Consider the following 18,919-nt stretch of genomic DNA (forward strand, 5'->3'; position numbering starts at 1 on the left):
TTATGTGCATTTGTTCATGCCACGGAAACAGATTACTCACCTCGTGGGCTCCTGATCTACCTAGTGATTTGTCAGAAAAATTAATATAAATTAAATATACATGGGAAGGTAAGGAAAGGAGTTGTCTATAATGCGACTTTTTGGAGATTCTGGTGACGGAATCCGGCAGAAGAAATTGAGGTTAAATCTTGATTTGTTGCAGTTAAAATGGTTTTTTAACTACATATTTGGATTCAGCACCTGGAAAACCCCTGTGACGCTTTCATTGTGCAAAAACTAGCTATCAAACTTGGGATTCCAATAAATCCCTGCCGGATTTCGACCGGAAAAACCCACCGGAAAAGCTTTCAAAAAGTCGCGTTATAGACAACTGCGTAAGTAAATGATTTGTTTTAGTTAAATTAAAAAATAAAAAGAATATAATTATTTATGTGATGAATTTTAACTCGGGATAATAAGATAAATATAATTAGTTTGTCTTGTTTTATCTAGGTTTTGTGGAGGTTAAATTTGTATTGTTCATATAATAATTATTAATAATTAAATTAAAATTGTGAAAGCTTTATTATGAAGTAGATATTTCTATTGGCATAACTAGCATTTGCACCGATGTTGCAAAGGAAACGCCATAAGGCATAGAGTGTGGAAGAAGAGGGACATGTGAATGGGCATTGTTGAAAGCAAGGGTGGATGATAAAGAGTTGCAATTGAAATTGTTAGTTATGTGTATGGTGAATATAGATATTTTATAAATAATAGTGTGTAGAAGAATAGTGACATGTGAATGGACATTGTTGAACGCAAGGGTGGATGATATTGAGTTACACTTGAAACTATTAGTTATGTGTGTTTTGAATATGGATAAGTAATAGTAGTGTGTGGAAGAATAGCAACATGTGAATGGACATTCTTGAAAGCAAGGGTGGATGATAATGAGTTATAGTTAATGTCATATAGAGGTTATCCATTATTCATGTAGCAGTTGTTGTTTATGTGAACATATTTTTGTACATTATTTTAAGTTTTTTTTTGTATTTGGAGATTTTGTTTTTCCATATGTTACATATTTAAGAATGAATTGTCACTTTTAAAGAGGGCACACAAGGTTGCTAGTTGTCACAAACCATCGTGAGAGTAAAAATTAAATGTCATTTTCCTACTACATGGTTCTATCAACTAGGTGTTTCGAAAAATACAAGTGAAAGCCATCAAACTCCTTGCTGAAATCAAACTCTCTGGTGAACTTTTCGTAAATATAGGGATGCACAAATTCTGTTATGAAACCAGCTCAAGAAAAGATAGAAAAGATAGATCAACGCCTTAGAATTTAGCCTCTTCGAGGGGGCAACCTCCTTTACATTACATAAATGAACAATTCTTGGATGCTACAAATGACAAAACCTCCTTCCTATATATAGGAGTCTAAGGAGTCACAATATAATCCAGCTGACCTAACAATAATAATATAAAGCCACAAAAATAACAATAGAGGGATTCTATGGGGCACAGAAATAACAATATGGGGGTAATAGGGGCACAACAATATAAATAAGGGGTATAACTACAATAGTAATGGGGTAATCACTAGTATTATAGGAACCCAACAAATTCCTTAACTTGCCAAAACTCTATTAAAATGACATTTTTCACTACTAACTTCACATGAGATGTCATGAACTTTCTTTTGGATAAAACCTCGAATGTGTTTTTAATATCCCAATTCAACTCTCGGTGAAATTTTCATAGATATAGGGATGCACAAATTCCTTAACTTGCCAGAACTCTATTAAAATGACATTTTTCACTACTAAGTTCATATGAGATGTCAATTAAACTGTTTTATTATTATTATTTTAATTTTGTTTCATTATGCATACTAAATCTTTTTTTCATATAAAACTAAATTTAAATGTTTACTCATTTACAAATACTACAACACATACCCCTTTTTCGGATTGATGTTTATGAGTAGTAGGCCAAAACTTGCCAAATGCTTAAATTTATTTTCCAAAATTTCAGAGATGCCCATTTGAAAACCCTGGATATATTAGTGTTTGATACGAACAAGTTTCGAGCATACTGGTTGTTGGGGTACAGAGTTTTCTGTAAATTGCTACCAAGCAAGGAAGAAGTCAAAAGAGGATTGGTATTAAAACCATGGCCACAACTCAAGGACCTGTGTTCTTGTCCCCAAATAAGACACTGCAACTGACATATGAGGGTGAGTTTTATGAGGTACTCATAGCAAGAGCCCAGCTCTCCGCCATAGCAGACAAAGGGGGCATACCCTCATCTACAGATACTGTAAAGCAACTGTAGCCACATTTTGAATATTGCTACAAGGGCTTAGAGCATACTATATTGCAGGCTGTAAAGACTCCACATTCAAAACAAAATGGAAAGATAAGATGAGAAACATATTGGATCATAAAGCAATAGAGAGTATAGTGGAAGCATGGGATCCTTATAATTATCGTTGGTCCTCCTTAAGCCTTGCTAGGATTGGTGGCTTAGGCAAGAAGAGTGATTTTCTAGGTATCATTTTCATTTTGTTGCTCCTATGGGGCTTCTTAGATTCAGAATTTGAAGGGACCCAACATGGGAAAAGTGTTGTTTGGTGGCTTGGGCCTGTAACACATAGACTGTACTCATATTGGGCTATGCATTTATATACACCCTTTGGCTCTAGTTTTCCAACCATAAATCTCTCTGACAAAAGCATTGTCTTGACTGGAACCCTTCTTATGGTGACAATGACAAGAACTTCATGCAGAGACCCCACATTCTTTACATAATTCTCAATAATCAGTGGTAAGATGGAAATAAGGTCACTGTAGAAGAAACAAATTCCTGGTACACGTGAATTCACCCTGGCAAGCAATCCATTCAAACCTTCTATGCCGAGTTTTCTCCGTGCTAAAAATTTATACTTTTCTGCCTTCCATAGTTCCAAGAGAACATTATGGTCAGAAAAATTGTTGCAATTAGGAAGGGACACCAACCTCCCTGTGGTACCTTATTCAATACAAATGATAGATAAACGCCTTCAGAGATAGCAAAAAACAGAGTGAAGGGTAGTATAAGCAAAATATTTTGTGTAAACGATGTCCCGTGCACTATTTATCATAGATTATCCTTCTAATATTCTCACCAGTGAAGGAAACAAGTTTTTCCAAGTCCCAAAAGTCAATAAAAACAACATATTATCAATACAACAATGCAAAGGTTTCTATCTTCCTATATTTTACATCACAATTGAGCATCAAGGGCTGGCACTTCCAAAGGAGCGTGATCAATTCTTCTTAAAATTCGCCACAACCAAAACAACACCATCAAGACCAGTAACAATATAAGTAAGAAAAATAAAATATCTAACCATATATATGCTATTATTCTCTGCTGGTAATCCATAAGTGGTGACGTTTCAAGAGCTGATGCAGATTCAAGCAGCAAGCTAGCCAATGTTGTCAATTTGCTATAAAGCATTTGGTAGACAAAATTTGAATCTCAAATTCACCAAACAATGAGCAAGATTAAATAGCTCTAATTATCTCCATATAACCCAGCTCACATGTCCACTATCAAAACTGAAGTAAATTAAAAACGCTCTCAAAAGTTTTACCTCTTCCAAAACATAATTTAAAAACACATTGTGACATCCTGTCCATCTTTTACCTATATAATGATAACCTAAAAATCAAAGAACTTTGGTAATCTTCTTCTACAATGCCAAGATTTCAAATCATGATTCATACGTATGGTCTATATAGACTCAAAGGTCATGCATGCTCATTAGTCTCCACCCTAGATTGATGAGCAACATGTCTGCTAAATAAAAGCATAGATAATCTACAATAAATTTAAAAATGAATGCATATTTAAAACATGGTAAATGCTTAGAATTTTCATTATATACTGAATATCAGTACATTATGATATGAAATAAGGCAACATTTTTCATCCCTGTGGTGGAAAATAAGCTCGAGGGAAGCAGCTAAGAGCCATGGACTGTTTTATGATTGAGAATGTTGTTTTAATCAATGCTTGACTGGCTACAATGGCTGCTAAAGTGGCAATAATGAACATTGACTAATACACAGACTGTGGTATTGCTTTGTAAAATGTAGAGCCTATGTCCCCTGGTTTTTTTATCAAATAAGCCGCTTGTCTCGTATATGTGATAAGCAGAGATGGGTAAACCAACACACAGAAAGCAAGCTGCAACAAACAACCCAAATTTCTCATTATGGTACTAAAACTTAAGGAGGATGAAGCATGCAGGTATGATGAAATACTAATAATTTTGTCCTTGTCAGACATATAGCTTGGACCTGGATTGATTTCCTTTTGGAATGGCCCAAGTCTGCAAACATGGCCTCAGCACTTGGATCCAGTCAGAACAAAGCACTGATGTTAGTGTTTCTATTTGTATAGCTTTAACATAAATAATTGGGATAAAGTTCTGAATTTTCTTTGAGAAAATCATTGGTATGGATTTATCAATTTAGAAAATAGTTCCAAGTATACTATATGATAAAATGAGACACATATCATCATGCGAATAATCAATACCTGTTATACATAAGACTACACCTCCAAGCATCACCCATCCTTATTAGTGATATTCATGAAAGTAATAGTATATATAATATGGGTTGAATGCCTTGAATGCTCCAGGATAATATTTCACAATATTATACTGTCCTATCATGATGTTGGTCACGAACCAGGCAATCATTATGGGTGAGAACATGAAGCTAACTTTACTTGTACCGAGTACCTACACTCTAGATGAAACACCAATGTATTCAAAATGCTTCTCTGAGTATGATGATGGTGTCCGAGCTGTTTTAAATAGGTGAAATTCTGATAAGATGAATGGCACTGAGTGCTATGAATTAGATGAATGACACTGAGTGCTATGAATTTCACTGAGTGCTATGAATTTCACCTGTTTAAAACAGCTCAGACACCATCATCAAAGAGAGTTTGGTTATGCTCTCAAAGATTATCCCAAAGAAGAACAGGGAAGTAGCCATGATATAGGTGTTCTGAATTCTACATATTGCAGGTTTGTTCAGGTGGATCCTAATATTTATGTTCGTCGCTTGCTGGAGTGCGGAAATAGCAGAGCCCTAGCAGAGGGCAAGACGGTTCATGGCCATATGGTTAAAACCGGCTTTGAGCCAAGCATCTATTTGTGGAATTGTATGATTGACATGTATGTGAAGTGTGGGAGAATTAAGGATGCATGCCAAGTGTTTGACACAATGCCTGAATGAGATGCCTGTTCATGGACTACGGTTCTTACAGGTTATGCAAAATGTGGGTATGTGGAAAATGCACGGTGTCTGTTTGACAAAATGCATGAACGTAGCATAATTTCCTGGAATGCAATGATTGCGGCATATGCCCAATGTGGTGATCAGGTTGAAGCCATGGATTTATATGGCCAGATGCAATGGATGGCCATGAAACCTAATGAGTTCACCTTAGCCAGTGTTGTAAGTGCATGCATGGTGGATTTAGGATATGGGAGGAAAATTCATGGACCGGTTGTTAAGCTTGGATTTGAGTCAAATGTATTTGTTGGGATTGCTCTTGTTGATATGTATGTCAAATGTGGGAGAGTAGCTGGTGCACGCCAAATGTTTTATTTAATGCCAGTTCGAAATATTGTTTCTTGGACTGCCATGGTTGCAGGATATGCCCAAAATGGGCAAGTGGACGAGGCCACAAGGTTTTTTAATCAAATTCACCAGACCGATATGAAGCCAAATGAGTTGACATTTGTCAGTGTCGTCAATGCGTGTGTTATTCACATTGATTTGTAGTTTGGCATACAGGTCCATGCGTACATTATCAGAAGTGGATTCCAGTCCCAAGTTTCCGTGTGCAATGGTATTGTTACAATGTATGCCAAAACTCAAACCATAGAAAATGAACTATGTGTGCTTGATAAAATGCAGGAACGAGACTTAATCTCATGGAATGCAATTATTGCAGGATATGCACATAATGGCCATTATCAGGAGGCCTTCAAGCTTAGTTTCCAAATGAAACAGACAGGTGTGAAACTGAATCAATTCACTTATGCAAGCATTCTCAGTGTAAGTTACAGCTTACCTGCTTTTGAAGAAGGTAAACAACTTCACAGCCACATTATCCAGACTGGTTTTGACTCAAATATGTTCGTTGGAAGTGCTCTTGTAGACATGTATGCTAAATCTGGCAGCCTACAATATGCCCGTCAAGTGTTAGACAAAATGCCTCAACAAGATGTGATCTCCTGTAATGCAATGATTGAAAGGTATTTGCAGCATGGGCATAGTGAAGAGGCTCTAAAACTCTTTTGTCAAATGCAACACACTGGTTTGAAACCAGATGAGGCAACTTTTGCTAGCATTGTTAGTCATGTGCCAACCTAGCAGTTCTTGAGCATGGAAGACACAACCATGCCCACATTTTCTGTATGGGGTTTGAGTCACCCATGTCTGTGGTCAACGCCCTGGTTACTATGTATGCAAAATGTGGAGGCATAAAAGATGCACGAAAAGTTTTCGAGAAGATGATTGAGCGTGATGTTGTCTCATGGAATGCAATGATTGTTGGTCATGCTCAGCATGGGGATGGGGTGGAAACCTTGAGACTTTTTGAGCAAATGCTACTGACAGGCATTAGGCCAGATGCCATAACCTTCCTTGGTGTTCTCTCTACTTGCAGCCATACAGGTCTAGTAGATCGAGGACATTATTACTTTCATTGCATAAGGCATGAACATAACATCACACCAAGAATGGATCATCATGCTTGCATGATTGACCTTCTTGGTCTTGCTGGTCGTCTAGACGAGGCAGAAGATTTCATCAATAAGATGCCATTTGAACCTGATGTCAGTATTTGGGTGGCACTGCTCAGTGCTTGCAGAGTTCACGGCAATATAGATATAGGAAAGTGTGTCACACAATTGCTTTTCGATTTGGAGCCACAAAATACTTTTGCATATGTGCTGCTTTCAAATATCTATTTTGCAGCTGGTAGGTGGGATGATGCAGCCAAGGTTAGAAAAATGATGAAAGACAGAGACGCTAAAAAGAAGCCAGGGTTCAGCTAGATTGAGGTCAAGAATAGAGTACATGCATTCATGTCAGAAGATAGATCACACCCACAAATAGAAGAAATTCATGCAATGTTGAATACATTGGTCGGGCCAATGGAAGACACAGGTTATGTACTGAACACAAACTTTGTCCTCCATGATATGGAGGATGAACATAAGGAACATGTCCTCTACCATCACAGTGAGAAGCTAGCCATTGCATTTGGGCTTATGAGCACACCTCCTGGGGCCCCTATTCGAATAATAAAGAACCTTCGTGTATGTGGTGACTGTCACAATGCTGTCAAGTTTATTTCTAAGATTGTTGGACGTGAAATTGTAGTAAGGGACATTATACGTTTTCACCATTTTAGGATGGAACGTGCTCTTGTCAGGATTATTGGTAATACAAGATGAAGTTTGAGCACTATTTGGGAGTGGCTTGAATGCTTCTCTATACTATCCTCTATTGGTCTAGAAGTTACCTCTTGTGACACACGGAAATAAGGAGAAACATGCTGAGAATATGTCAGTTGTGTTGGCATTATGATACAGTTGTTGTCCTTGATGGCAACTCACTCAAAGGTAGGAGACAGGTGATGGAAACTTAATCAGATGGCAGATCTAGTGCAGTAGGTCAAAAGAAAGGTATACGCGAGTTAGACTTGATCAAAGCGCGTATACACGCGGGTAAGCGGAGCAAAAGGCGCGTATACGTACACACGCAAGTTCACAGAAGGAAAAGCGCGTACATGTGGGAAAGTTTACTTTTGGGCCCGTGGTATTTAGACCTATGGTTTTGGTCCTTGGTATTGCGTTCGAAGTGTTGAACACAGGTATTGGGTCCCTAGTATTGTTTCTACATGGTTTTGGACCATGGTATTGAGCGAAGCCTAAACCTATATAAGGAGAAGATCATTAGGCAAAGGGGATGAGCAAGGAATGCATGTCTGACAAAGTGTGAAGATCTAGTATGCTGGTTATGGGTTTGCGATGCTTGGCTCAGGTTGGAAATGACAGCGAAGGTATAAGTAATTATCTTTAGATCTGTACGCGGGTTGTCTCTGGTGAAAGCGCGTATACACGTGGTTTTGATATAGTCAAGTAGCGTATGCATTATGAGATTTGGTGTTTCAGGTTGCTGTTGGTTCTAGTGGTTGTTGCAGAGTTCTAGGCTCTGGTCTGCGTTCTGGTAACTGTGTTTTTGATGATAGGGTTTCAGTGATTCAATATTGGGTGATTTAGAGATTTATGATGCAAGTATAGGTTGATGATTGTATTGCACCAATGATTGTTTTGTACTTATGGATCTAGTCTGAAAATTGATGAAACGTGATCCCTGGAAGAAAAGAAGGTTGTAGCCTTCTGTAGGTCAACACCTACGTACTAGTATATCAGCTAGTACAAGAGCTAAGGGGGTTGTAGCTCCCTTCCAGAAGAAGCTAGAAAACGAGAGAGGGTTGTAGCCCTCTGCAGGTTGCAGCGTCCGTGCTGGTAAAGGACTGTACCAGTACATTGTAAAAGAAGTTTCTTATTAAATGAAGATAGAAACTAATTGCAGCAGGTGGTTTTCACCCACATTGGTTTTCCACCTTATATCATGGTGTTCATGTGTGCTCTTCATGTGTGATGATCTGTTCTGTTTACTATTCATATGGTTAATAATGTTTTGATGCATTTACTGAAGATGAACTAACTAAATCATAAAGTTTACTGGATGTACGCTAGTTGCCTCTAACACAGTCGCGTATATATGCGGATATACTTAACTGAAGTAGCGTATATGAATCAGAATATGAAAATGGAAAAGTGTTTGATTTGATAATATTGATTCACCCCCCCCTCTCAGTATTATATCCAACAATTGGTATCAGAGCGGGTCCTTTAGAAGAAGCTTGATCGCTTTAAGGAAAGATCCATCAGAATGGCTAATCCAGAAAGAGAGGCACCCATAAGGCCACCAATCTTTGACGGGAACAACTTTTCCCATTGGAAGATAAGAACCACGGCGTATCTACAATCGCTTGGAGCAGAAGTTTGGGGAATCGTGGAAGGAGGATACAAATACCCATCAGCAACTCCTACAGATACAGCAGAGAGAAAGCAATATGAGCTCAATGCCAAAGTTGTTACTGTCTTATTGGGAAGTTTGTCACAATCAGAATTTATGAAGGTCATGCATTTCAAATTAGCTAAGGAAATATGGGACAAAATCATTCTAAGCTACGAAGGAGATGAATAGGTAAAAAGAGCAAAGTTTCAAACTCTCAGAATCCGGTATGAAAATCTTAAGATGCATAGTAATGAAAGCATAGCTAATTACTTCCTACATATAGATGAGATTGTAAATTGTAGATCAGATCCAAGTTCGAATTCCCTTGGCTTGTACTACGCAATCCTCATTAGCAATCTCAATCAATGATTGTGCAAATCTCATGCACAGCTATAGTCACAACTGATAGTAGTCTCACCCTTTCACCCACCTCTAACACTTGTCTCCACTGAACTGTCCATGCACTGAGTTAATTGATGTATTCTTTAGTTGATTTATGACTTAATAATTAGTGAATTAAGTAATAATTAATTCACATCACTCATCACTAGTGTATTTGGCAGTTAGACTAAATACAACTAGTTCAACTAAGTCAAACTGAACACAACTCCATCAACTCCTCAATCAACTCCACCAAACTCAATCACTTGAGTTCTAACTGAAGTCCATCATGCAATAGCTCAACTAACCCATAGGAAAAGCGTATTTCCTTCTGGCAGTTGCATGTGCCACATCCGTAGCTCGAACTGAAGTGCTGCAAGAGGATAAGATAATGTTTATAGTCCAAATATTATTAAGAGCTAATAATATTCGACTGTTCTATTTTTAGACTGGCAGTCTAAAAATAGACTCCGCCCATATGTCTAAAAATATAAGTCTACCAACATGACCAATCATCCATAAATAGCATCCTGCAACTCATAGACCATGATCCATGTGTCTAAAAATAGACATAGTCTAAAAATAGACTTTGCACCAAAAATAGCCTTTGGGCCCACTTAGCTCCATCATCTTGTTGCATTTTCAACATATAACTCGAAAAACCATCCATAAATGAGAATATTTCACATCTAGCACATTCATCAATAATCTGGTCGACAAAGGGAGTGAGATAATTTTCTTTTGGACAAGCCTGATTAACATCCCTATAATCAACGCACACTCGTATTGTCCCTTGTTTCTTCATGATAGGAACAATATTGGAAACCCAACCAGTAAGAGGATTAGGGTAAATGAAACCAACATGCAAAAGTTTTTCAACTTCTGTTTTAATGGTAGTAGCCTTCTTTGGATAAACAGGACGGAGGCGTTGTCGCACTAGTTTGACATCAAGATACATTTTGATTTCATGTTCAACTATACTAGAGTTAATTCTTGGCATCTCCTCATATGACCATGCAAATATATCTTGGAATTCACGAAAGAGAGCACAATAAATATCAAGTTCTGATGGAGAACAAGATTTTCCAACATGAATGTTTTCTACAATGTTAGGTTTGGTCAAAATATTGATAGAAATTGTTTCTTCGATATTTGACAGGTTTCGCTCAGAATCTACTGTATCTATGAAAACGGAATTCAAAAGGAAATCAACAACTGAAGGGTGATTAAGTTCATTTGAAAAATCTTCTATGTGATATGGAAGAAGGGAACGATGATGATAATCTTCCCATGGTTCTTCTTCCGCCATCATTGATTGGATGATCCCTTCATCAGTAGAAAATATACGTGAAAAAGGATCGGAGGAGGTACCATATTCTAATGAACGATTTACCCATACAATTGGTGAAGATGGATTTGGGTTTTCCGCATAAGCCAAAATGATTGATTGTTATGCAAGCTCAATAGGGCTTAGCGAAATGATTTCATTATTACTATCAACTTCAGAACTATTGGTAATCTTCCTTAAGTCAGATGAAGTGGAAGATATCATGTTCCAAGTCTCAACTTTTGCCACTTCCGACAAGTTTGATGGTGACAGTAGTGAAAAAGTACCCATTAGGGAAGGATCCTTGAAGATACCTACACCAATGTTTTGAAGAGATAGCGGGGGTCCATGTACTAACAGAATGCTTCCAGTAGCTTGTGATCTAGAGGAAAAGAAGGCGAGTTGGTCGGTGATTGTGATTCCACCCTTATGAGGGAATGCAATCTTACGAAAGTATGTTGAGACCACATCAGCCATAGCATCCCACGGTCTTCCTAGAAAAATGTTGTAGTCAAGGGGTACGTCAACAAACTCAACTTCAACAGTTACTATTTTGCCTCCTAATTCGATTTGCAAATTACTCAATATTCCACAAGGCGTATATGTGTGACCGTTAAAAGATTTTAACATTGTTGGTGAACGTGACAAAGGCGGTGAGCCAAGCGTTTTCCAGCAATTCATAGGCATAATAAAAATAGATGCCCCCTCATCAATAATGGTTCGATGAATAAGTTTATTCAAGGCATTTACTTGAATCAGGAATGCTAATTGTGCTGGTAACTGTGGCATATAATCCACATTGTATGGACTTGCGGTCCAGGTCACCTTCACCGTGTGAAGGACAGGCGAGGAGCTCATGCGAAATGCGAATTGAACGAGCCAAGGGCGAGTTTATACGATGTTGGGCGAGTTGAGAGGACGGTCCCACGAGCTGGGCAGGCCGACCTCCACTCGGGCGAAGGCAACATATTGAACGAGTCGGCTTGGTTGTTGGCATGGGTCGGCCGGGTGACATAACCCGCCACCCACCCGTATATATTGGAGGGCGTTTGGAGGCAAACGACCATCATTCAATCATCACGAGTTTGATCAAAGGAGTTCTGCAGTGCGTGGATGAGCCCGCACGATGGGCAAAACTCGGGTGAAAAACTCGTGTAGGAAACTCGTGCAGAAAATTCGGGCGAGGTCGCGGACAGAACTCGGGCGAGGTCATTCAGGCAGGACTCAGGCAAGGTCGTTCAGGCAGGACTCGGGCAAGGTCATTCAGGCAGAACTCGGGCGAGGTCGTCGGGCAGGAAACTTGGGCGAGGTCGTTTGGGCAAACCAGGTGAGGTTGTTCGGGCGACCCGGGTGGGGTCGTCGGGCGACCTAGGTGAAGTCGTTTGGGCGAGCCGGGTGAAGTCATGTGGCGACTCGGGTGAGGTCGTTCGAGCGAACTGGGTGAAGTACTGTGGTGACCGGGGTGAAGTCGTGTGGCGACTCGGGTGAAGTTGTTCGAGTGAACGAGTTTGGGTGAACGGGTGGACGTGCGAACAGGCGGCTGGGTGAGGGCGTGCCGTGCACGACGAAACGAAGAATCGTGCGGACGGGCGACTTGGGTAGGGCGTGCCGTGCACGACGAAATGGTGGAAACGGTGAAGTGTTGAGGTTGTGAACGAAGGTGTGACTCGTGCGGAGGTGCCCGTGTGTGGTGACTTGGTTATGACGAGGCACGCCCAAGTTGGGCAAACAACACGATCGTGCGACGAGGTGAACGAAGGGTTGGTGAGTCGTGTGGAAACCGTGCGAAGGTGCTGATGAGCTAGGCAACCAAGTTTGTCGAAGTTGGAAATTTGGCTAAGTGTAAATTTGGGGTTTCCCAAGATTTAACTTGTACTTATAAAAGAAGATTATATATTGATTCGGGCAGACTCATATTGCAGGGAGTTGGCCCTCCCTTTATACTGTTGTGCATTTCTATTGTATAATGTTGTTTATGTGAATGTTATGGGCTTTCACTTGTATAAAGGATAAAGATAATACTTGGTAATGAAAAAATAAACTAAGTATGGAATGTTAGGCGTAGTCTACAATCGTAAGTATTGGTGAAAATAAAACGGTTGGTAGTGCCGCACCTCGCTATAGTGCGGTTGGAAGAGTACCACCAGTGTAGGGGCGTGATAGGTGGTATCAGAGCTGGTCCAAGTTTTGTAGGAAACTTGGTGAACTGAATCAAGGAGCTGATTCTACGAAGACCGAAGACTTGAAAGGGAGTTCAAGTTTTGCAGGTGACAAGTGGAATATCAGGGTGATTCAGGTGAATGGTGAAACAGGTTTAGCAGAGGTGAAGCTTAGTGCTTGGGCCAAGCTGAACAACAAGGCATGACAGGTTTGGAAGAATGCGAAGGGAAGCTCTTGCTTACCTTATACAGGTTGAAGCGGTTGAAAGAAGAGAACCCCCGGATTCGAAAGGAACTTGAAGTCTTGGAAAAGAATGTTGAAGACGAACTTCTTCAACTTGGTTGGACAATGGAGCAGGATGAAGTTGCAGATTGTGCTGACAAGGAAGAGGATGCTATGATGATTGAGAATGTTGCAGATATGACCATGATGGAGGATGAACTTGAGGATGATCAAGTTGGACCAGGATCGTGCAATTTGCAGACATGGACGGGTGGGGATACTCACATGGAGGAGCCTCATGATGATGATGTAAGTACTATTGATACTTATGTTTCATTTGTGCATTTGGTGGATGGACAGTATGCAGGGAAGGGCAAAATCAGTTTGCCGATGTAGGGGAGCATCTTACCATGGATGTTTATGAGGAGACCTTGTATGGAGAAGCAAGGATTGTTGATTGTTGCAGGACTTGTTGGGGTTGTTTGTGACCTTATGGTAGAAGGTACAAAGGCCCGTGACAAGGGAGGAACATGATGATCATTGTGGAGGATTGGGTCATGCTTTAGCCACATGAAGAATTAGCTAAGTGCCCGGCATGACTCATGGACAGATTGGAGGGCACACACTTGAGGTATGATGATACCTGGGTGGACTTCTCATGGCCGAGACCAAGAGAAAGTCTTGGTGGAACCTTTAGTGGGGGAGCTATGATGGAAGGGACTCATGATGATGATGATATGGTTGGGTGATCGAGTTCACAAGACCAAAGATTGTAGACTTGGATGGGGATGACCGATTGTTCTGATGGGTCTACTTGGTTGGACTACATGGGCAACTTAGTCATGGACATCAGGTTGAAGACATGGAGCATGGCAGTCTATGCAGGGACATTATGCAGGAGCACTTGTAGAGGTGTCACTTATGGGCATCCAATGGGAAGTGCCAAGGCAGGGATGTTGCGCAGGTGGATTTGCTGGTGTGACATGGAGATGTTTTATTTATGAGCCGATGGAGGGGTTGTGCACTCTTGTACAACAAGGCCATGGACTTAGATGGAGTTGTGAGCAGACTATGGAGCATTCCTACTACATGGAGAGCTGAGGCATCTTGCAGAGACCTTTGGGTTGAGACTTGTATGCTTGCTGAGATGTTGGTTGGAGATGACTCATGGAGCTCATGATGACATGAGGTTGTGACTTTTAGGGACTTCGTATATGGTGGACTTGGAGGATCTGATGCATTGAGGAGCTGAGGTCAGGGACTTTGATGCAGAATGGGATGCATACTTTCAAGTACATGTATGGGTGTGGCTTGAGAGAGTGACTTGATGTGGACGATCGATATGAGACACTTTGGAGTGATGAGTTACAACACTGATGATGCCTTGGTGGCAACACTTGGGCATGGGTTGAGCCGAGACTCAACCACCTTTGACACATGGGAGCTGATTGATCTGTGATCATGGGCAACACATGGATAGATGACACGGGTGTATACTTGTTTATATGGCAGACTTGAGGGATGGCACATACAGATATGATGGAGATTGCTTCATGGACCTGGATGTGGCACATCGAGAGTCAGAGTTTGATGAGATGATCTCTTCACTTTGAGGAGATGGATGTTTTGCAGATGGATGATGATGTTGGATAGAAAACATCATGGATAGCATGTTGCAGACAAGATGGAGACTACTTCATGGACCTGAGCATGGCTTATACTTGTATGGAGATGGATTCTTGACTGAGTTGATGATGTGACAGGATGTTCTGAGAAACGACTGATGATGGCATGAGGATGTGCATTCTCATGGTTTGGGCATGACAGTTGGATTAGCTACCCAACTAGTTCGAGTCATGAGGGGATCTAGTGTACAAAGATGTGTTAGCATTTGTTGGAGTATCATGGCAGCAGTTTACACGAGGATGATACATGATGATGTCAACGCGATATTGTTGCAGCGGGCATGTAGCTTGAGATGCAAGGGCCAGCCTTCCACGATGAAGAGCAGCATGTGGAAATTGTGACAGGGTGGTTGATGGTCATGGATTGATATGATTTCCAATATATGACATACCAATGGGGTGTATGCCTTGGTATGGTGATCTTGGTGACAGATGGTTGCCGGGATGAGATATTGTCAAGGATGACAATGACTTCAAGTGGGGGAGGATGTATGGACCTGTGGTCCGAGTCACCTTCACCGTGCGAAGGACGGGCGAGGAGCTCATGCGAAATGCGAATTAAACGAGCCAAGGGGGAGTTTATACGATGTTCAGCGAGTTGAGAGGGCAATCCCATGAATTGGGCGGGCCGACCCTCCACTATGGCGAAGGCAACATGTTGAACGAGTTGGCTTGGGCGTTGGGCATGGGTCGGCCGGGTGACATAACTCGCCACCCGGCCGTATATATTGGAGGGCGTTTGGAGGCAAACGACCATCATTCGATCATCATGAGTTCGATCAAAGGAGTTCTGCAGTGCGTGGATGAGCCTGCATGACGGGCGGAACTCGGGTGAAAAACTCGTGCAGAAAAGTCAGGTGAGAAACTCGGGCGAAAAACTCGTGTAGAAAACTTGGGCGAGGTCATGGGCAGAACTCGGGCGAGGTCGTTTAGGCAGGACTCGAGCGAGGTCATTCAGGCAGGACTCGGGCAAGGTCGTTTAGGCAGAACTTGGGCGAGGTCGTCGGGCAGGAAACTCGGGTGAGGTCGTTCGGGCGAACCGGGTGAGGTCGTTTGGGCGAGCCGGGTGAGGTCGTCGGGCGACCCGAGTGAAGTCGTTCGCGTGAGCCAGGTGAAGTCGTGTGGCGACCCGGGTGAGGTTGTTTGGGCGAACCAGGTGAAGTCGTGTGGTGACCCGGGTGAAGTCATGTGGCCACTTGGGTGAAGTTGTTCGAGTGAACGAGTTTGGGTGAACGGGCGGCCGGGTGAGGGCGTGCCGTGCACGACGAAACGAAGAATAGTGCGGACGGGCGACTTGGGTAGGGCGCGCCGTGCACGACGAAACGAAGAATCGTGCGGATGGGCGACTTGGGTAGGGCGCGCCGTGCACAACGAAACAATGGAAACGGTGAAGTGTTGAGGTTGTGAATCAAGGTGTGACTTGTGCGGAGGCGCCCATGTGTGGCGACTTGGTTACGACGAGGCGTGCCTAAGTTGGGCAAACAACATGATCGTGCGACGAGTTGAATGAAGGGTTGGTGAGTCATGTGGCGACCATGCGGAGCCGCCGACGAGCTGGGCAACCAAGTTTGCCAAAGTTGGAAATTTGGCTAAGTGTAAATTTGGGGTTTCCCAAGATTTAACTTGTACTTATAAAAGAAGATTATATATTGATTCGGGCATACTCATATTGCAAGGAGTTGCCCCTCCCTTTATACTGTTGTGCATTTCTATTGTAAAATGTTGTTTATGTGAATGTTAAGGGCTTTCACTTGTATAAAGGATAAAGATAATACTTGGTAATGAAAAAATAAACTAAGTATGGAATGTTAGGCGTAGTATACAATCGTAAGTATTGGTGAAAAGAAAATGGTTGGTAGTGCCGCACCTCGCTATAGTGCGGTTGGAAGAGTACCGCCAGTGTAGAGGCGTGACACACATGGTTGAAAACCACAAGATTGGAATCAGTTGGATTGATTCCACCAATCGCTGACAACAAAGCCTGCTTTTGGGAGGGACAATTTTGAAGCACCTCGACCGTCGACATAGCAGAAGGTGATTGAGCCAAATCTTCTACTATTTTATAATTCTATGTAGCTCGAGCTCGAGGGTTAAATGTTGATTTATGTAGAACTCCCTTAGGCGGTTTTATTGTTAACTCAAGTGTAATAGGTGGTGGAAGAGGATCAGACGAAGTCGAAGTTGAAGAATTAGGTTGATTAGACTGGTTATTCGATGATGACGGTTGATTTCCATAATCTTTACTTCGTGTTTACACCAAAACTTCAATTTTAGGCTTAGAGGCGGATAACATAAGCACTTGGGAATTGGAAGCATGGTCTATAGCAACCATATTTGTCTCCGGTTTTGGAAAAGGATCGTTAATACTGCAGATGTATTAGAAGTCTTTAGAAGCTTTGAGACTTCGGAGCAGTGAGGACAATCTCGCGTAAAATGCTCATCGTTATAGATCAAACATGGGTAATGAGGTTTCCTAGCCGAAGGAGAGGAATCATATGATTTCTCTTGAGGGGAATTATTTTGTTTCTTCTTGTTTTTCCCCTTCTTCTTGCTTCCTGGTTACTTTTCATTCTTGCCCTTGTCAGATGACATGACAATGATTTCGGAAGCAAAAGTGGTATCAGGTGCATTTGTAGTTTGATTGGAAATGGAAATTGTTTGACCAGATGGTCTACCTGCCGTTTGTGTGCTCGAAGAACCAATCACACTGTCACCGACATGAGAGTCCTTACTCGATGGTGGTGGAGGAACAGTGAAAGCTGGTCGGGGTGCATTCGGGATCTTGTCATAGAGCGTGCCAGACTATGTATAAATAAAGTCCAAATATTGGGCACAAGCAATTAATTGCTCTTCAGGGACAACTCCACCTTTCGCCACATCCTCGGTGATAGATGGCAGTAAGGATTTTATAAACCACTCAGCTAAGAGCTGATCAATAACATAAGTTTTAACCATTCGACGACACCGACGCCACTCATGAATATGATCAGAGGTATGAGTAGCAGTAGTCTATTTAAAGTTGGTTAATAGTTCCATTCCAGTTTCATATCGTATGGGTAACTGGAAGTGGGTTAAAAATGTGGTATCTAAGGTAGTGAAATTATTAAAAGAAGTTCATGGTAACTCAATGTACCACTTCGCAACTGGACCAGTAAGAATTCTCTAGAAATGACTTAGTCTAACTGAATCATCATTCAAGGAGTTTGATGAACACCATAAATGAAAAGTCATGACATGGTTGGATGGGTCTTCTCTAGGGTTTCCATTGAATTTCGGAATATTAGAATGTAATTTATGAGGAATCACTGGCCACCAAGGTGCATAAAGAATTGGGTCATTGGTGAGCCAATTTAGATCTGGTAATTCAAGTGTTGCAACGAAAGGCAACTGTCTATTGAGGTTAGGTTGAGCATATCCAGGGTAAGATGGAATTGCATGGGCAATAGGCCTTTGCATACCAGCATAAGGCATCTGTTGCTGGTAACCTTGATAAGGGTAAGTTTTCTGAGCAAATCCAGTGTGAGGTTGTTGTTGAGCACCAGGATACATTTGCTGTTGTCCAAACCCAACATAGGCTTGTTGACTAGGACCTGGGTAAACTTGTTGCTGACCAAACCCAGCATAGGCTTGTTGACCAAGTCCAGGTTGAGGTTGGTATTGCTGGAATTGTTGTTGTTGATATTGGGGCTGCCAAGGCTGTTGAAGCAACTATTGTTGTTGTTGATACAACGGTTGTTGATTTAACGGTTGTTGCCCACCAATGTAAGCTTGACCAGGTTGTGAATACACTAAACCAGTGTAAGTCTGAGTCATTCCAGTAAAAGGTAAACTAGCCTGAGGTTGTTGGACTCCAGGCACAAGTGGTTGTTGTAAAACTGCCTGAGAAGGTTGAATCTGTAAACCTGAAACTTGGGGGTCTGAGGTTGAAGGACCAACTTGCACAGGTTGAGATACAACAATCTGAGCTTGTGACTGCAGTAAAGCTGTAACAA

General features: G+C 41.5%; 1 pseudogene; it reads left to right on the forward strand.

The window, feature by feature from the left end:
• The first annotated feature begins 4,940 nt into the window (after positions 1-4,940).
• On the forward strand, positions 4,941-7,506 carry LOC149251382 (putative pentatricopeptide repeat-containing protein At3g13770, mitochondrial pseudogene; annotated as a pseudogene).
• The last annotated feature ends 11,413 nt before the right edge of the window (positions 7,507-18,919 follow it).

Source organism: Pinus tabuliformis, chromosome 7, assembly GCF_031772625.1.
Source record: "Pinus tabuliformis cultivar Carrire ecotype Pingquan chromosome 7, CPIR1, whole genome shotgun sequence".
NCBI lineage: Eukaryota > Viridiplantae > Streptophyta > Pinopsida > Pinales > Pinaceae > Pinus > Pinus tabuliformis.